Source organism: Nicotiana tabacum, chromosome 16, assembly GCF_000715075.1.
Source record: "Nicotiana tabacum cultivar K326 chromosome 16, ASM71507v2, whole genome shotgun sequence".
NCBI lineage: Eukaryota > Viridiplantae > Streptophyta > Magnoliopsida > Solanales > Solanaceae > Nicotiana > Nicotiana tabacum.
Genome location: NC_134095.1, coordinates 12,314,676 through 12,334,915, shown reverse-complemented (window position 1 = coordinate 12,334,915; position 20,240 = coordinate 12,314,676).

Here is a 20,240-nt window from a genome sequence, read left to right as displayed (position 1 = left end):
ACCAAACTTCGAAGAAGGCCAGTCTACTTACAGGCCACCAAGGTTCAACGGCCATATATTATGGATGGTGGAAGACTAGGATGCACGACTTCATCATGGCTGAAGATTCAGAGCTATGGGATGTTATCTGTAATGGACCCTTTGTTCCTACCAAGAAAAGAATTTTTGTGCAAAGAAAATTCTTGTTTTTGGCATTGGTCCTGACGAATATAACAGGATATTAGCATGTTAATCATCAAAAGAAATCTAGGAGTCTCTTCAGATAGCTCACAAAGGAACAACACAGGTTAAGCAATCCAATATAGACATGCTCACAACTGAATACGAGCTATTTAGAATGAAAGATGATGAATCTATCCAAGATATGCATACTTGGTTCACCTCCATCATTAATGAGTTTCACTCTCTTAGTGAAATTATTCCAAGAAATAAGCTTGTCAGAAAAATCCTCAGTGTGCAGCCCAATTCTTGGGAAAGCAAAGTGAATGCCATTACAGAGACTAAGGACTTGCAGAAGCTAACCATTGATGAGCTTCTCGGCAATCTGAAAACATATGAAATGAAGAAGAAGAAGAAGAAGAAGAAGAAGAAGAAGAAGAAGAAGAAGAAGAAGAAGAAGAAGAAGAAGAAGAAGAAGAAGGACAGTGAAAGAAGAGAGCCCAAAAGAAGAAGAATCTGGTCCTCAAGATAGACAACAATGATTCAAGTGATGAGGATAGTGATATGGCTTATTTGACAAGAAGATTCCAGAAGATAGTTCGCAGGAATGGAGGCATTCCAAAAAGGGGAAGTTCTAGCAAGCTAAAGCATTATTACCTCTATCATAAATGTGGCAATCCAGGACACTTCATCAAGGATTTCCCTCTCCTAAAGCAAGATCAATACAAAAACAAATTTGACAAAGCAGCCAAGAGGAACCCGGTTCCTGATAAATACTTCAAGAGGAAAAATATCGCTGACAATGTTGTAAAGCAAGCTCTTACTACATGGGGAAACTCTTCCAGCGGATCTAAAGAAGAAAATGATTATGGTGATAGTTCAATTATGGCAGTGGAAAGTGAAGCAACTGAGTATGATTCAATCTTTGCCTTGATGGCACAGTCTGATGATGATGAAGATGACGACGGCGATGAGGTAAATTTTATAGATGTTCAGACAAATCTGAAATCTTATTTTCCAAAAAAAACTCATATCATTGGAAAATGTATTCATTGATACTTATCAAGAACTTATAAACGATAAAGATGCTTTAACTGTGGAGTTAGGAGAAGCAGAATAGACCAGAGATGACCTAATAGTCATTGTAGTTGATTTAAAGGAAACAATTGAAAACCTGAAGAAAGATAAGGATGCCTTAGGTGAAAAAATTGCAAATGTAGAACTTGAAAGAGATAATCTAATGGTTGTTGTGATAGACCTAAAAGAGATCATTGAGTATGTAAGAAAAGGAAAAGAAGTTTTAGCTAAGAGAATTGCTAACATTGAGCATGAGAAAGATGACCTATTAGTGGTGGTAGTGGACTTGAAGGAAATTTGGGGAACTTAAGATGGAGAGTAGGCCTGAAAATTCTCAAAAGGAAATTGCACGTGAGGCACACATTAAGCTTGAAAGTGTGTTAAATTAAGTGAAGTCTAGTCTATGTGCTGAGCTTGAGAAAAACAAACAACTTCAGGAAGAACTAGGTAGAGTGAAGAGTGATCTTGAAAAATCACTCAAGTGGACCTGGTCCTCTGATGTTATTACTGCCATGTACACCAATAATGGGGGAAACATGCAGGGAATTGGGTTACAAAGGGAAAATATTCCAGACAACCCTCATAGCAAGTACGTTACTGTACCTGACAATTGGCTTTGCACTCACTGTGGTAACACCAGACACTTTAAAGAAAACTATAAGGACAAAATTTCAGTCACAACAGAAAAACAAAGTTTTTGCTGAAAAAGTAACTGCTAGTAGAGAACCTGGTCCCTCATATAAAAAACGCATGATGCCTGTTTGTACTAGAAGATCCCTCATTCACCCCTTTCCTCATTACAAGGGACCCAAACTTGCTTGGGTTCCTAAGTCTATCCCCTGATTTTCTTGTGTGGGGAACAGTGAAAGGAATCAGCCTACAATGGTACATGGATAGTGGCTGTTCAAAGCATATGACTGAAAGTACAAATGATTTCCTTTCACTTAAGGCCCTGAAAGGAAGGAGTGTATCCTTTGGAAATGGCAAGAAAGGATACATTCTAGGAGTTGGAAGGATTGGAATTCTATCTCACACTCAATCGAAAATGTGTACTACATGAACAGGTTGAAGTACAACTTGCTAAGTGTTTCCCAGATTTGTGACAAGGGAAACAAGGTGGAATTTATGTCAAAAATCTGCACTGTCACAAATCTAGTGACTGGTGAGGTGGTGCTAGTAGCAAAAAGATACAAAAATATCTATGTTGCCGATTTTGAGTCTCTACAAATGGTGACCTCAAATGTCTAAGTGTCATTGATGATGATGCTGAACTATGGTATATGAGGCTGGGTCATGCAAGCTTTATGTTGCTTAACAAATTGGTCGGGAAGGACATGGTTCGTAGTCTACCCAAGCCAAGTTTCAAGGATCACAAAATGTGCAATGCATGTATAAAAGGCAAGCAAGTAAGATCCTCATTCAAGCCTAAAATGGAACTCAAGGCCACTTGATCATCTTCCCATGGATCTATGTGGATCTATGAGAGTGCTAAGAAGAGGAGGAAAGAAATACATCTTTGTGATAGTTTATGACTATTCTAGATTCACCTGGACCTTGTTTCTCATAACTAAGGATGAAACTTTTGAAGTGTTCCTTGCTTTTATCAAAAAGACCCAAGTGAAGATGGGTAATAAGATAGCCTGCATCAGGTCTGATCATGGGACAAAGTTTGATAAGGCCATGTTTGATGAGTTCTGCTCGAAAAATGGTATCAGTCACAATTTCTCAGCTCCAAGAACACCTCAACAAAATGTTGTTGTGGAGAGTAAAAATATAACTCTTGAAGATATGGCAAGGACAATATTGATTAATAGTGGGATTGCAAAGAATTTCTGGGCAGAAGTTGTCAACACTGCTTGCTACTTGGTGAATAGGTGCATGATCAGGTCCATTCTGAACAAAACTCCATATGAACTATTGAATGGAAGGAAGCCCAACCTGACACATCTAAGGACTTTTGGGTGTAAATGCTTTGTCCTCAACAATAGAAAGGAAGCTATTGAAAAATTCTAAGCCAAAAGTGATGAAGGAATCTTTTTGGGATACTCCTCTCAAAGCAAAGCTTACAAAGTATACAACAAAAGGACTAAATATTTTGAGGAAAGTATACATGTGATCTTTGATGAATCTCACCTCTCATGTGAAAAGGACAGACATGTTGATCAAGATGGAGAACCCTTATCTATTCTAGGAGAAGTCATTGACATGGAAAATGGAAAAGTAAACATGATGAGTAATGTAAAAGAATCCAGTGAAAATGATGCAAGTACACCTCCATCTACTGGAGAGGAATCTGACCCCATGATCACACCAACTGAAGTTGAAAATATAGTTGTTGATGCAATCCAAGGTACTTCACTTGCTAAAGTAAAAAGTGCCCAAGAACCTCAGTCCGACATACCTGGGTCCTCTGCCAATGAGATTCAGGTACCAAATTGGAAGCACAAAAGCTCACATCATCTTGACAACATAATCACCCCTCTTGACTCAAGAGTTCAAACTAGATCAAAAGCAAGAAACTCGCTTGCCTTTTAAGCCTTTCTTTCTCAAATAGAGCCCAAAAATATCAAAGAAGTGTTGAAAGATGCAGACTGGATCACAACAATGCAAGAAGAGTTGCACCAATTTGAAAGAAACAAGGATGGCACTTGGTTCCTCGACCTGTAGATCAAACTATCATAGGGAACAGGTGGGTATTCAGGAACAAACTTGATCAGTTTGGGAATATAATAAGAAACAAGACAAGGCTTGTAGTTCAAGGCTACAATCAGGAAGAAGGAATTGATTATAATGAAACATTTGCTCCTGTTGCTCGAATGGAAGCCATTAGAATTCGTATTGCCTTTGCATCTCAAATGGAGTTCACACTGTTCCAAATGGACATCAAAAGTGCATTTCTAAATAGCACCTGAAAGAAGAAGTCTATGTCAAGAAGCCTCCTGGATTTGAGTGTCACGAGCATTCTGAGCATGTGTTCAAACTGGACAAGGCATTTTATGGGCTAAAGCAGGCTCATCGGGCTTAGTATGAAAGGTTGTCAAAATTCCTTCTAGAAAATGGCTTTACAAGAGGGACAATTGACAACACCCTTTTTCTGAAAAAACAAGGGAGGAACCTGCTCATTGTTCAGGTATATGTTGATGATATCATTTTTGGATCCACAACTGACTCTCTTTGTGAAAAATTTGCAAAACTCATGGGGAGTGAATTCGAGATGAGTATGATGGGAGAATAAAATTTGTTCCTAGGACTTCAAGTGAAGCAATCTCAGAAGGGAACATTGATAAGTTAGCAGAAGTACATCAAGGAGCTACTGAAAAGGTTTGACATAGAAGCATCAAAATTCATCGATACCCCTATTGCCACAGCTACCCGTCTAGACGTTAATGAACCTGGTTCCCCTGTAAGTCAGACCATGTATAGAGGGATCATAGGGTCACTCCTGTACCTTACTACAACCAGACCAGACATTGTTTTTAGTATGGGTCTTTGTGCAAGGTTTCAATCCAATCCAAAGGAATCTCATTTGAAGGCTGCCAAGAGAATATTGAGATATCTCAAATGAACACAGGACCTGGTTCTCTACTATACCTTAGGTGACAGCTTAGATCTTATTGGGTATGCTGACACTGATTATGCAGGATCTCTGGTGGACAGGAAAAGTACGTCTAGAATGGCACACTTCCTGGGTTCTTGCCTAATCTCATTGGGTATAAGGAAGCAGAACTCAGTGACACTCTTAACTGCAGAAGCAGAATATGTAGCAGTTTCCTCTTGTTGTGCTCAAATATTGTGGATCAAGCAGCAGTTGGAAGACTTTGGAGTATTCTCAGACTGTGTGCCTCCCTTATGTGATATTACAAGTGCACTCAACATGGCAAAAAATACAGTTCAACATAAAATGTTAAAAAAGGGATTATATGCATGAAATTCTGCAGCATCGAAGATCAAATTATAGATATATTTAACAAAGCCCTGAGCAGAGAACACTTTGAGTAAAATCGCCTGGCACTAGGGTTGATAAAACCCAATTGAGAACTTTGTTCCCCAAATATTGGCTATGAGAGAAATGTTCAGGTAAAATTAGCTAAAAAGTGTTTTCTGGCAAAGTCTAACTCACCTCTATATTATTACAGGTAGACATGCATGATGATTACAGAAGAAATAAGCAGTTGAGGTAGTGTACGCTGGTAAAAAAGGGCAAAGCTTACAGATGCAAGATTTGTCAGGGAACCTGGTTCTCCTGACATAGGTTAGTAGTTTCTTTGTTCTCTCATACACAATTTTGAATGGTTAAAACAAGTGCCACATCATCAATATGTCAGTTTCTTTTCTTTGCATCTTTTGAACCCAAACGTCTCACCCATTGAAAACCAACCCAACTCCCAAAACTGTCGCCCTTTCTTAACCGGTCCCTCATCCATCATAAATACATCTATCACTGTCACAACTCCTCCCATTAAATTTCAAAACCCCCTTTTTATGTCTCTTTTCAAACTGCCAAATCCCTTTTCTTCTTCTCACCATGGCTAAAAATCAAGCAACCTCGAGTGTTCAAAGCAACACACCCATTGAGTCCTCACCTATTGAAACACCTATATTAGACCCCTCATCTTACACTACTGCTATCCAAAACCCTAGGACATAGTCACCCCCACATTTCGTCTCTTCTCCTACCCACTCGAGTTTTGGTTCTCATAGGAGTCGCAAAATCTCGACTCCTAAAAGATTTGTAGCCCCGAGCTCTCCTCCTATTTCTCTGGAAAAAAGGGGATGAACAGAGTACTACTGACAAAGAAGAAAATCAGGAAATTTCAAGTTCTCCTATGGAAGAAGGGTCAAAGGTAGATCAAACTGATGGTTCCGAGAATGTTGACTCAACAAATACTGCTTCTAATCCTGTGTCCACAGGTAACACTCCTTCCTCTCCTGAGTTTTCCATGGGTGTACAAGAGAAAGAGGCAATAGAGAACATGATGTTCATAGCTAATGAAGGGGTTTTTGTCGAAGGAGGTGAGGATGGTTTTGAGACTCATGGGTAAGAGTCTAATACTATTGGAGAGGTTAAAGAGCTTGTGCCTGTTGAACCATCGACACAGGAAAGCTACTGAGGAACTTGCTGGAGGATTATTGATACCCAATTTTTCCCTCATATTTCTAAAAAATACATATATACTTTCAAAATAGTATATTTTCATCATCATTTAGTTTATAAACCTATACAAGCATTTTTCATAATTTTCCATAATTTTTAAAGGATTTAAACAAATTTCTTTCTGCATTTTATTATATAAATATCCAATAATTATCCTTCAAATTAGATTTGTATGATGATTTAATCATCCTAACTTATCATTTACACCAACATGTATATTTTTAAATATTTTATTGCATTTTCACATCTACATTTGCATTTTTAGGCTTGTCACACCTCTTTTTTACCTACACCCCGTAAATGGTATAAATACAAGGGAGTTTTTCCAATTAAAGGACAATCGAAACGAGATTTGTTTATTTAAAGATTCAGAGTCGCCACTTGGGATAATTTATGGTGTCCCAAGTCACCGGTTTAAAATCCCGAATCGAGGGAAGATGACTCTATTTATGGCCTGCGAACATAGAAATCCGGGTAAGGAATTCTGTTAACCTGGGAGAAGGTGTTAGACATTCCCGAGTTCTGTGGTTCTAGCACGGCTGCTTTGATCATACTTGGCTTATTAAATTGTCTAATTACTCGTTTTAGAACCTATGTGCATCTACTTTTTACCGCTTTTTAATTAAGAAAATTATCTTGAAACGGGTCACGCGTACGTCTACCCATTTGTTTGGCGCATCAAAAATCATGTCACGCGTACGTGTCCACAATTAATAACGCTTTATTATTGTTAAGAAGGTTTGGCCAAAGTTGCGCGAACGCATACTCGATTTTGTTTTTTAGAAACCGCAATCATGTCATGCGAAAATGTCCACGACCACGGTAGTATATTAAACGGGCCTAAAGCAAACAATGAACATTGGTTATTTTACATCTATATTATGAAATTAACACGAGAGCCATTTGTTACGAAGTGTCTAATTATGGCTTGCCTCAAATTCCCTTTTCAAGACCCTAATTAATTAAACACAAAAGTACTTGACGCCTACTTTAGGTGAATAATTCAAACAAATCCCTTCCAATCAACAAGGCTTTATTAAACCATTTTATTAGCGGAAGGGCCTGAATTAAACAGGCCCAAACTTCTGAGCAACGAACCTGTCTCCACATAGGGAGACTCTTTTGACTTAAGAGACTCCGATAATGTTCAGGCCCAAAGGCCCAAATATTTTGGCAACGTTGGCCGCAAGCGAGGACTTCAGGATCGAATCCCTAAAGCCAAAACCTAACAATGACCTTCCTCATAATCTTTTCAACCTTTGAGGAGGGGAGAAAAACGAGTTAGGGCATGAATAAGAACCTTATACAACAATCAATAATAATCCCTTTTTAAACTAAACTAAGGCATAAACTGTACAGCAACATCAATTGGTTACAGTTAAAATCAAGCAAACTATACATACATAGCCAAAATTTCAGCGTCCTTCCAAATGACTAAAGCAAATTCAAACCCCTGAGCACGGCTGGACAACTTAACACATGAATTATATCAAGAAAACAAAGGTATAACCAGTAGAAGCTAATAGAATTTAACATTCAAACAAGATTTCTATTCAAATTCCAATTCGAACATCCAAATCTGTATACAAATTCAGTCTGGTTCCAACTTGTGGCACTTCATTTGTTAGCAAAGGGTATGAAGAAATACATGAGAGCACAAATAAGAGAGGGGTAAGAAGATCAGCAAAGAGCAGTAAAAAGAGCAAGGGTCAACAGCAAAAACCAATCAACAGAACTAACCAGCAGCTCCAAAATCAAATTTCAAACTCAGAAATTGAAGTAAACGACCAGAAACTAGTTCAATCCAAACAATGGACCAGGAAGAACTTCAACCACGCTGATTTTAATTCATTTCTAAGGTCATCTAGTCAGAACTTGTTGCATTACCAAGAAAATTGCAGAAATTAACAGAAAAACTCAATGAAACAGTATTTTCTGAAGCTTTAGCCGTCTAGAATTTTTAGGGATTTTTTAGCTCTTCAAATCTTGCCTTGTAAGGCAAGTAAGAATGCCTTTATAGGCAAGTCACTAGGGCAGCAAAGAATGGGTTCAGTTTTGCACTTGAACCCTTTTTGAATTTTCATTTTTGCTCTCATGTCCTCATTTTTAAAATCAACATTGCATATAAGTACCAATCCCTGCTTCTAGGAAGTTTCCTAGGCAGTTATTTGAGAGATTCCCTCAACCAATTACCTAAACTACCCCCCCCCCCCCAAAATGCCCCTTAATCACACTCAGCAACTCATAGGTCAAGCTGACCCAAAAGCCTGACTTGATATGGGTTAAAAACCCAGGTTGAATTCCTTCTTAGGCTTCTGATTCCTCAAAGTCCAATTAAAATCAGACGATGATTCTAATTTTGAAAAAAAACTGACCCAAACTTTCTCTAAACCAAGAAGCCTGGAACCATTTGTTTAAAAGCGGCCGAAACCAAAAGCAAAATGAATGAACTAACCAATCTAATTTCGTAACAGCAATTTAACTAAATCATGGGACTAATTTCATTAACTAGGTAATTAAACTGATGATGAAAGACTTAGATGAATAAAACAAGGTGGACTAAAGACATCAGATAATCAAGATTTCACAACAAAAAGAAAAGAAGAGGAAAATAGAACAGGAGATGGAACCCATTTGAACTCAAAAAACCCAAACAAACTTGGCCCAAACCAGAAGAGAAAGGATGAGGAGGAAGATGAAACAGTGAAAGAAAATACAAGAGGGGAGGAGGAACTTACCAAATCACGGCTCGAACCCTATCGGAGACACATGTCCAAACAAAATTAACACTGGTTGTTTGAATCCAAACTTCGAAACTCGAAGAACAGCCCTTCTGACCATGCATGCACCAAGTCCGATAGAAAAGGGCTTTTGAACTTTCAAGGCTCGAACCCAGATCTAAGATTCGAGAAGCTCCGGCAAGATTCGAGGGAAACGGAGTAAGGATTCGGCATGAGGGGGTCGTAGTGGCTAACTGGTGTTAATCTGGGGCCGTTTGGGAAAAATCAAGTTTTGGTCTGATTTTTGATCGAAGATTCGAGAAACAGGGCTGGGATTTGAGAGAAACGATTTAGGTTTTATGAATGGGGAGGTGGAGAGGAGTTAGGGGTGTAAATTTGGTAGGGTTTGGATGCCGGCGGGCGGCAGACGGTGGTTTAAGGCGGAGCTAACGGAGGGTTCGGAGATGGTGAGAGACGAAGAGGGGGGTTTGAGAGGTTCGGACACTTAAATATCGAATGATCCCAGCTTCAGGACCGTCCGATCAAGAAACCTCGACGGTCCTGATCTATTGCCAAGGAAACGGTGTCGTTTGGTTGGGGGGGAACCGGACCGGGTTGGACACGGATTTGGGCTGGGTAAAGGGTAATTTGGACGGGTGTGGACTTGGGCTTTGGAAATTTTCAGTGAATTGGCCCAAAATGTGAAATCCCTTTCATTTTATTCAAACCCAACATAATTCAAAACCTTTTTTCTCTTCTTTCCTTTTTTCTCTTTTTTTTCGAAATTTAATTAAAATCAGAATTACTTTCTAGAACTAAACAAAATTAATTAAACCTAAAATGATAATTGACACAATTAATTAAAACAAATTAACAAAAGAAAGCTACTCAACATCAAAGCTAAAATTAAAAGTGCAAATTAAACTAATTTTTTGTGATTTTTCCATTTTATGCGACAATTAATTTTTAATTAATCCTAAAATGTAGAACCAACCCTAAATGCAAATGTGACATATTTTTTTATTTTTCACTAATTAAAATGTGCAAACAAAAAATGCAAACAATTAACAAAAAATGCCACGAAAATCCTCAAAATTGCAAATATTGAAAGAAATTGTTTTGTTTTGAATTTATGGGAGTAATTCATGTAGGGAAAAAATCACGTGCTCACAAGTCTAATTGCGCATTTTTGCAATTATAGCCTAGATTCATGTATAATTACGTTATTTATGCAAAAAATAACTTTTTATATTTTTATAATATTAAGTTATTATTTTTAATCATTTTAGTGTACAAATAATATTTTTTGTATTCATTAATTACTTCTATAAATTATTCTTTTTATAAATATTTGGGTATTTAAAAACTAGACCCACTTTTAAACCTATTTTCGGACCAAACAATGGCCCAAAATACCTAATACACTAGCCATATAACCCTAGCCCAAAACCAATAACACCATTACTCAAAACCCGATCGAAACCCATCTAAATAAACCCGACCCAACCCCCTTTTAATCGTGGCTGTTGATCTCTGAGATCAACGGCCCATATCAAACCCCTCCTTATAATTACCCCTTCACCTCTAACCATAATCATTCCCCTATACCTGCCTCCCTAATACTCTCTCATCTCCCTTCCCCCTCTTCAGAAGCCGCCAACCCTAAATTTCCTCCTAATCCCACTTAACATGGGATTCTATGGTTGTTTCTTGCCATATACGACCCCCTTCTGATACTGACTACTCTCCTATAGTGCTTTACTAAACATGGCAAGCAGATCTCATCAAAATCGAACCAAAATCAGTTCAAATCCCTGATTTTTGAATGTTATTCCGTCTATATTCATCCTATGCTACTGCGAGTCCAATTATTTGTTTATTTTCTGTGATTCTTACTTACCCTAAAACTAGGATTTACAGATCTCTTCAAATCGATCCAAAATTGGTTCGATTCACTGATTTTATGTGTTATTTGTGTCTATGTTCGTCCTATGCTACTGTTTTGTGTATATTCTGTTGATATTCACTTTTCCTAAAAATTAGGGTTTGCCTGATTTTCTCCTAAATTGATTCTAACCGATTCAGCATGCTCTTCTTTCCTTATTTTATGTCTGATTGATTAGATTTCCTTGTTTGTTTGTTCAATTTCTACTATTATATAAACCTCTTCCCCCATTCCCTTCAAAGAGGATGAGAACCACTAAATTTTCCACTAAAAACTGGTTTATTCTGTGTTCATTTACCTTTTTGTTCTCTTTTGGCTCTTGGCCGGCTGAAAGCTAAGGCCACCAGATTTTCTACTTTTTTGACCTCTCTTGGGTGTGTTCTTGAAGCCCTTGGGAACTTGACGCATCTGAGATTCTGGGTCCCGATTGTTGTACTTTTTCTTGTTTGTTGAACAATAACTGGTTAGTTTCTAAACCTTCGCAATGTCTATTCTATTATGGTAGCATGTTCTCTGAAACTGCATAACTTAATGTATTCCCTTGACTCTCTTCATGTGTGATTCTACCTATAATTGCTAGCCTTAATAATGTCTTTGTACCTAAATTAGGCAATTTTGACAATTCGAAGAATGTTTAGCTTAATATTATTGACTATATGAGTGTTCTCCCTTGATTATATGGCCCAATCCATGTTCCTTGCCTGATTCTGAATTTCTAATGATTAGCTGATGATATTAGTATGCCCTAACCTATTTAAGACCTTCACTCTAAGTGTGTAATGTGCTCATCTGACTATGTTTGTCACTCAATGTGTTCTTGCCCTATCCAATTTTGTACCTCTAACAACCTGCTATCCTTTGAGCTAGTCTTTCTTTATTGATGCCCTCTATGATCTCTGATTTTGTTTGTATTATACTGTTTAATCCCTGAGTTTAGTATAATATGATCCTTTAGGTTCAAAATGGTTGCATTAGTGACAATTATTGGTTTTACTAGCCTAACACTCTTTGCCTGTTAACTTGGTAATCCATAAGTTTCAAGCTCCTTGTTTCTTATTAATATGTCCCCTTCCCTAATATATTAGCTTGCTTCTCGAGTTCATGTTCATTATGTGATCATTTTGTAGTGTTTGCAAATGCTTTTCCAAAACTTATTACTTTATTACTATTTTTGTTGGTTGTTTCCTGTTATGAGTCTCTAATCCTTGGCCGGTTGAAAGCCAAGGCCCCCCTAAAACTCCTCTATTCCTTGGCCGTCTGAAAGTCAAGGCCCCCCTAAAACTCCTCTAGTGTGAGAACTGCTCCGGGTCTATTTTGAGACCCTTGTGAACTCTGACACACTAGGGTCTAAGGTTTTTTGGCCACTTTGTCCTAATTGCTCAATTTTCTCCCCTTTCTACCTATTGAATAAACCAATTGGCCTTTGTAAATGGCTAATTTCTGGATCTTTGATCAACTATGGCTACTGGGTTTTGGCTATCTTGTGTAAATGAAGATTGTTTTCAGGGTTTTGCCCAACTGTGATTTCTGGGCTGTGGTGAAACTTGTATGGATACGAAATTGAAGGCTTGGATAGGTTGGGTATACTTTGGACCTATCTTAAGACCACTATAGTTATTTTTTTGTAACTTTGTAGTTTATTTCATTCATTGGGCCTGTAATAATTCTGTAGTAACGATTTGGTTGTTAGTAAAATTGGAAAAATGGGTCTATTCTAATGTTTGCATAAAAGGGTAAAAATCCTGCCTATAGGTGTTTAATTCGTTTAACATGTTCTGCTCCTATGTGTTTGTTAGATAACCTTCCTATACGACCTGAGTGTTTAATTTGTTCAAAATTAATTAAAACTAAAATAATAATTGACACAATTAATTAAAACAAATTAACAAAAGAAAGCTACTCAACATCAAAGCTAAAATTAAAAGTGCAAATTAAACTATTTGTTTTTTTGATTTTTCCATTTTATGCGACAATAACAATTAACAGAAAATGCCACAAAAATCCCCAAAATTGGAAATATTGAAAGATATTGTTTTGTTTTGAATTTATGGGAGTAATTCATGTAGGGAAAAAATCACGTGCTCACAGCTGCCCCTCTTTGCCCGGAAACACGAAGAGTTTTCGTGCAAAGATAAGTGAGCGGATACGAGCGATTTTTGCCCGTTTGAATACTCCGCGTGAAGCATTTTTCGAAAGATTTGACCGCACCCTACTTCTGAGGTTGCCTACATATCCTTGGCTAAAAAGGAATCAGGTCAGTGTAGTTTGGGAAGTTTTGGTAGCTGGGACTACCAGGAGGCTGTGATTTCACTGTTGTTGTTGTTGCTCCTACTACTTACTGTATCCCCTTATTATGCCATGATGAAATAAAAAGAATCTAGACTATAATATGATCTATGCATTACAAAATCCTATCTATATCTTCAAACTTGCTCATGTGGTTCTTGTTGCCTTGTTGACTTGTATTCTCCCGGCGGAATCCCTTTATTGCCGCCTTGAATTGTAATCTGAGATGTTCTTCCTTTTCTCCAGGTGGCTGCCTGACTGCTGAACTTGAATGTATTCCCTGCTCTCCAGGCGGGCTCCCGACTACTGAACTTGAATGTATTCCCTGCTCTCCAGGCGGGCTCCTAATTGCTGAACTTGAATGTATTCCCTGCTCTCCAGGCGGGCTCCTGATTGCTGAACTTGAAATGTATTCCCTACTCTCCAGGCGGACTCCTGATTGCTGAACTTGAATGTATTCCCTGCTCTCCAGGCGGGGTCCTGCCTGCTAAACTTAAAATCTATTCCCTACTCTCCAGGCGGGCTCCTGACTTCAACGAAATAGACAAAACAAAGAAAATTTTCTGCCCCAGTTTGGAGGTTGGGCACAGATGTAAGTGTAAGACGGATCACATTACCAAATATCAATAAGAATTTTGAAAAACCAAAACTTGATATGTACTCCCTTATTCTCCAGGTGGGTTCCTAACTGCTAAACTTGAAAGTATTCTGTGCTCTCCAGGCGGGCTCCTGACTTCAAAATAGACAAAACAAAGAGTTTGAACGCTAATACTTAAATTGTACTCCCTTGTTCTCCAGATGGGCTCCTGACTGCTGTTTTGAAATGTATTCCCTGGTCTCCAGGCGGGCTCCTGATTGCTGAACTTGAAATGTATTCCCTGCTCTCCAAGCAGGCTCCTAACTTCAACTTGACATGTATTCCCTGCTCTCCAGGCGGGCTCCTGACTTAAACATAGACAAAACAAAGAATTTGAAAGCTAAAACTTAAATGGTACTCCCTTGTTCTCCAGGCGGGCTCCTGACTGCTGTGCTTGAAAGTATTCCCTGCTCTCCAAGCGGGTTCCTGACTTCAAAATTTGATGTATTTCCTACTGACTTGAAATGTATTCCCTGTTCTCCAGGCGGGCTCCTGACTGCTAAACTTGAAATGTATTCCCTGCTCTCCAGGCGGGCTTCTGATTTCAAAATAGACAAAACCATGAAAATTTTTCTGCCCCAGTTTGGTGGCTGGGCACAGATGTGAGTGTAAAACTAAATTATATTACCAAGTATTACTAAGAATTGAAAGCTAAATCCCATTATTTAGGGGGTCCTGACAACTCTTAACTAAATGACAATTTTTAAAATCTAAGTTATGTCTTCTACAGGTGTGATTTCTACTAAATCTTGTTATCTAAGAGGGTCTTAAACTACTCTCCATTATCCAGGAAGGTCCTGAAAATCAAAAGTCAAGTTTTATCTTAAGAGTGACAACTTTCATGGCTGAATTATACTACCCTACAACAGAACTTACGCTAAATATTATTATCTAATCGAAATCTTAAAGCTAAGTCCCATTATTCAGGAGGGTCCTGGAAACTCCTAATTGAATCTCATCTCGAACATGCAAACTTCTAAGCCACTTATATTCCTTTGGGATACATTTATGCTAGATTATGCTATTTCTGAACTTTAAACTAGGTCCCATTTTCCAGGAGGGTCCTGAAAGTTTACGGTCAAACCTGTTTTGATGCTTGTTCTTTCCCCTACGGAGAATTTCTCCAAAACAAACGAATTTTCTGCCCCTGTCTCAATCAAAGAAATTTTTTTCAGTTTAAAGTGGTGGTTAGCTGATGGCATTCTTGTTGAAGATCTTTCCACTGCATTGTTTTATTCTGAATGGCTTTCCCGAACTGGCCCTAAACCACGTTGACTTTCTGACTGACTTTCAAATACCATGACCTTTGACAAACCGAGTGTTCTATACTCATTTTGTTATTTCACACCTCTGACCCCTCTATCTGAACCTTTTCATCTCCCATGACATTACCAAACCATTCCACCGATGAAACTTCCGATGATTCCTTGTACCCCTCTCTTACATCAGGCTCTCTTTAGTATGCTCTGACCACGTTATGATTTGCAATTTTGGGAGTTGGTAGTGAGCTTTGAAACTTTTTTCCACTTACTTGGGACAAGACTGACATTATAACATCTTAGACAAATAAACCCAAAAGAAAATGAAATGCAATGACTTTGCATGTTAAGGATAAGAAGAATCCAAAACCAGATGACTGCTACAAAGGGAAAAAGAAACTTATTTGAGTGGAACAGCTGGTACCAATGATCATGACATGCATTTCGGATTAATTGGCCCAATCTGTCCAACCAATCAACTTTCAGTTGTCGTACTTTGTCGCCTCAGAATTTCCATGACCTGATTACTTTACCCAAACCTTGATCTTGTTCATCCTGCGGTGCCTTGAAACAGTTTTCCACCAACAGACCTTTCTCACTTGTTGACTTTTCAACTCGCTTTTGCCTCAAGGTGCCCGTGAGGGTTTTCACCAATAAGACTCTCTCATTTTAATTTCTCTCAACTCCTGTCGCCTTACGATGCCTGTTAAGGTTTTCATCAAAAAGACTCTCTTATTTTATTTCTCTCAACTCTCGTCACTTTACGGTGCCTGTGAAGGTTTTCACCAATAAGACTCTCCCATTTTTATTTTTTATGCTTGAACCAGAGTGTTGCCCCTAACATGAATTACCTTTACATGCTCGACTTGGCATTTCTCAAAGACTGATCAGAAAGTCTTTCTTTGGACCGTAATGTGGGCTTTTGGACAGGGTTGCAAAGAAAAGGTATAAAAGGCTCAAAACAATTCAAATGGGTTAGAATTACAACTTTCGGAATTAGGTTTCTCACAACAACCACAACTTCTGCCCTAGTTTGTTGCTTGGGGGCTTTTGGGTTTTGTTTGATGAGACCGAACCGTGAGGCTGCCTACGTATCCTTAAAAGGAATCAGGTCGAACGTAGTTCATGTCATAGAAATTACTTTGTTGTTGTGATTTCTCTTCTTCTCTTTCTCTCTTTCTCTTTTGCTTTTCTCTCTTCTTTCTTTTACTGTTTTTCTTCTTCTTTTCTCTTTTTTTTTCTTTTTTTTTCTTTTTTTTATTATTTTCTTTCTCTTTCTTCTCTCCTTTTTCATTTTTCTTCTCCTTTTCTTATCTTTCACGTCTATGTTTCTAATATTCACTACTGATTCCGAAAAAGGGGTATGAAAGAAAATAAATAAGGCTCAAAAGGGTTGACGATGAATAAAGTGTTTAGATAGCAGAACAAAATGCCTTCGTCATTTCAATCTTCAAAATATGCCAAATACAAACAAATACAATCAAACGAAGAAACCATACATAGTATCTCTTAACTCCATCGGAATTGATAGCCATTTCTACACATTTCCCTTCTATATCTGTCAAATATAACGTGCCATTAGACAACACTCTAGTTACAACAAATGGCCCCTGCCAGTTTGGGTCGAACTTTCCTTTTGCTTAAGCCTGATGAGGCAAGATACGTCTCAACACTAACTAACCCACTTCAAACTTCCATGGACGTACCTTCTTGTTATATGCTCTTTCCATTCTCTGTTGGTACAATTGGCCGTGACATACTGCTGCCAATCTCTTTTCATCAATCAGACTTAATTGCTCCAAGCGGGTTTTGACCCATTGAACGCCATCAATTTTTGCTTCAGCGACAATCCGAAGGGATGAGATTTCAATTTCTATGGGTATTACTGCCTCTGTGCCATACACCAACAAATAAGGAGTGGCCCCTACTGAAGTACGGACCGTAGTGCGATAACCCAGCAATGCAAACGGCAGCGTTTCATGCCACTGCCTAGAACCTTCCACCATTTTTCAAAGTATCTTCTTTATATTCTTGTTGGCTGCCTCGACTGCTCCATTCACCTTAGGGAGGTATGGGGTGGAATTGTGATGTATAATCTTAAACTACTGACATGTCTCCGTCATCAGGTGACTGTTGAGATTAGCACCATTGTCCGTGATGATTACCTTCGGAATTCCAAACCGACAGATGATATTTGAATGCACAAAATCGACCACTGCTTTCTTGGTCATAGATTTGAAAGTTTTCGCTTCAACCCACTTGGTGAAATAATCAATGGCTACTAGAATAAATCTGTGTCCGTTTGATGTTGCTGGCTCGATTGGCCCAATGACATCCATGCCCCAAGCGACAAAGGGCCATGGTGCCGACATCGTATGCAATTCAGATGGTGGGAAATGAATCAAATCTCTGTGCACCTGACATTGATGACACTTGCGCACAAAACTGATGCAATCCCACTCCATAGTGAGCCAGTAATAAGCTGCTCGGAGAATCTTCTTTGCCAGAATGTATCCACTCATATGTGGTCTGCAAACTCCGGAGTGTACCTCAGTCATGATAGTTGTGGCATGTCTGGCACCTATGCATCTTAGCAATCCATGATCTGGAGTTCTTTTGCATAACACCCCTCCACTGAAGAAAAATCCACTTGCCAATCGTCGAATTGTTCTTTTCTGATCACATGTGGCCTGTACCTGATATACCCCCATCCTGATGTATTCTTTGATATCATGGAACCATGGCTCCCCATCAAGTTCTTCTTCTACCACATTACAGTAAGCATGTTGATCACAGACCTGAATCTGCAAAGGGTCTACATAAGCCTTTTCTGGATGATGTAACATTGATGCTAGAGTAGCCAAAGCATCGGCGACTTCATTATGTATTCTTGGGTTATGCCTGAACTCTATTGACTGAAACCGTTGACAAAGGTCATGCAAACATTGTTTGTACGGTATGAGTTTCAAATCCCGTGTTTCCCATTCTCCCTGAATTTGGTGCACCAGAAGGTCCGGGTCGCCCAAGACCAAGACTTCCTGGACACCCATATCCACAGTTAACCTTGTAAGCACGTGATTTTTGACCCTCCCCAAAGATTTTCACATTTTTTAGCGTGAATATGTGAAATTGGATCTAATATAGCCATTTTAACTATTTTACTTTATTTCGTTGCAAAAAGAAAAATCACAAAAATATATATATAAATTTTAGTTTATGTATTTCTCATAAACTTGAAAAATACAAAAATTGTACTTTATTTTGGTACTTTATATAAATTCGAAAATTACAAAAAAATATAATTCTATTAATGTTTTGTAGTCGTTTTAATTTTGGAAAAATACAAAAAAAAATATTACTTTATATTTTGTCTTTATTAAAAAACGAAAATTACAAAAAAATAGTTTTATTAATATTTTATAGTCATTTTAACTTTGAAAAATACAAAAAATATTACTTCATATTTTATCTTAATATTTAAAAAACGAAAATTACAAAAAAATAGTTTTATTAATATTTTGTAGCTATTTTAAATCTTGAAAAAATATTTAAAAAGATATAGTTTTGTTTAAATACTAGTCTTATTTTTGGTAGTTATTTTGCTTACATAGGACTAGTTAAGCAACGTGTTCCTATTTATCGGGTCCGGGCAAAAGAATAAAATTCGGGTTCAAACTACCCGATTTTAGGCCTAATTTTCGGACCTAGCCCATAATAAACCGAGTCCCTGACACATGGGGAACCCCACCACGCGTGGGGGACATAAGTCTCGAACCCCACCACGCGTGGGGCTCATTTTTTGAGGCAAACCCATTACAAAAACACGGATGAAACATTTGGAACAGGAGGATTTTTGAAAAATTTTGTTGGCACTGTTCATGTTCTTCTTCCTAAAGAAGAAGAACGGAAACTCCTACCCCTCACGTCCAAACCCCTCCGGTAAACCACCCAAACGACCCTTCAACCACCATCAACAAACCACCCTTCCCTCCATCGACGCGTCAACCACGACCCTTCAGCCACCACCAAACGACCACCCTCGTTCCACCTCCAAACCCTCCCCAGCTGACCCCTCTCCGTCACTTCCCCAAACCACCAGCTCCCGACACCATAACCACCAGCTTCCCCCTCTCAACGCTTGAACCCAGCCACCCGTCAAGCAGCAGAACTGCTGCATCGTCCAAAGCCACCGACGGCACCAACTCCCTCACCTTCCTTCCATCGTCACTCATCCTCCTCTTAACTCCTTCACGTCCAAACTCCACTACCCAAACACCATTACCAAACAGACCACTCCATTTCCAGCAACCACCCGTCAGCAGCCCCCCTCGCACGCCTGAACCGCCAGCAAACAACCACTCGTCGACCCACCACCACTGTTTCATCCTTTCTGTCCAAACACCACAACAAACCTGCTGCGTCGAGAAAATCCAAAAGGCAGCGAACATCTCGTGCGTTGACAGTATTGGGTCGAGATTTCAGTCTCCATTGAGGTCGTCTTTGGTTCGTCGAGGTCCGTTACGTCGAGGTTATTATCCGAGGTTTCGTCGCAGGTCCAACGCATCGGACGTTAATCTCAAGTAGGTTATCTCTGCCCGTGTCCTTCATGTTTGCTGTTTAGTAATATGTATAGGTGTTTGTTGAAATACAATCCTAGTTCATGCGGATAGTACGCGAAATTACGCGAGACATATATACATGATGATTGCGAATTGCTATATTTGATAATTAACTCCGTATGGTATTGAAATTTGGTCGTGAATGTCTTTTCCGTTGTTTCGTTATTTTAAGTAGCTATTTGACATTTTGTTTCTTCATGTTTAAATTGTTGTTATCCAAATATTTGTCGTAATAGAGGTTTGCATGAAAGGTGTTAATTATTTAGTTTGTCTTAATAGTTGTTTATACATGTGGTAGTAATGTTGAAATTATAGTAGCAATTTTAATTCCGCGGAAAAATACTCGCTTCATCAAATAGGTTCAATCTATAACCTATGACCTC